Source organism: Priapulus caudatus, unplaced genomic scaffold (assembly GCF_000485595.1).
Source record: "Priapulus caudatus unplaced genomic scaffold, Priapulus_caudatus-5.0.1 Scaffold999, whole genome shotgun sequence".
Taxonomy (NCBI): Eukaryota; Metazoa; Priapulida; class Priapulimorpha; order Priapulimorphida; family Priapulidae; genus Priapulus; species Priapulus caudatus.
Window position 1 is genome coordinate 110,156 of NW_014578060.1, and position 1,281 is coordinate 111,436.

A 1,281-nucleotide genomic window follows, 5' to 3' on the forward strand; every position below is an offset into this window, starting at 1 on the left:
CCCGTTTCGGCGTACACAAGCTTTCAAATCTATCATTTTCTAGCGTGGTTAGTTCTAGCTACCGCTAAAGCATATACGCAAGTAATGTGGTTTTTCTTTAAAATTTATTTGGCCATTTCTATCCGTTTTTGCGGACAAGCAAACCAGAGGCAAGTACCACATATTTTACTTTGTGAATCCATGTTTGAAAGGATATTGCTTCGATTAGCATCGAACGACTATTATAAATTATTATTATTGTTAGTATAAACAATAATAAATATACCGCGGTTCTATCAATCATTAATGGTTTGCACGAAAAGAACTACAAGTATTTCTATTTCGTTTATACGTGAAAATTTCCACTCGGAAATATCGATGCTCGGCAATGAATTCTTTGTTGACTCTTTTTGCTGTTAAACGAAAACATAACACACACATCAGACCTGAACTACTCAGAAATTGCAAGTATGGGCGTGTTCGTAACGTGTTGGAATAGGACCGGGTTGTCCCGAGTTCAATTCTTGTGAGGTAACTTCGTAAATTATTTTCAAACTCTTGTTGAGTAAAATGTTAACACATAGATTCGTTCTGAACATATAAGGAATGGTGTGTTTGGGTGCTAGCGTAGCGTGCTGGGCTGGTACTCAATAATCCCGGGTTCAAATCTTGTCAATGACTACGGTAAGATATTTTCGAGATGTTGTTAGGCAAAATATAAACACAACTTGACCATGACCGATGACCATGACTAATCGAGTGATGTAAACATTTTGAAAATGGCTCAAGGACATGGCCTTGAGCTCAAGGCTATGGCCTTGGCCTAGTAATGTAGAAATTTTAAAATTGTAAAATGTAATGGCCTTGAGCCCAAGGCCATGGCCTTGAACTCAAGGCCACGGAAAATTGTAAAATTGTAAAATGTAATGGCCTTGAGCTCAAGGCCATGGCCTTGAACTCAAGGCCACGGAATATTTTAGAAATGGGAAAAGTGGTCAAGGTCAGGGTCAAATGGCTTCTACTACAACTACAACAACAACAACAACATCTCTCCTGCATTCTACTCTGCTCTACTGCACTGTACTACACTACTATACTGCACTGTACTACACTACTATACTGTTCTACTTCTCTACTGAACTGTACTCTACTATACTGCTCTACTGAACTGTACTCTACTATACTGCTCTACTGAACTGTACTCTACTATACTGCTCTACTGCACTGTACTATCCTCTACTATACTGCTCTACTGCTCTAATATTCTGTACTATCCTCTACTATACTGCTCTACTGCTCTAA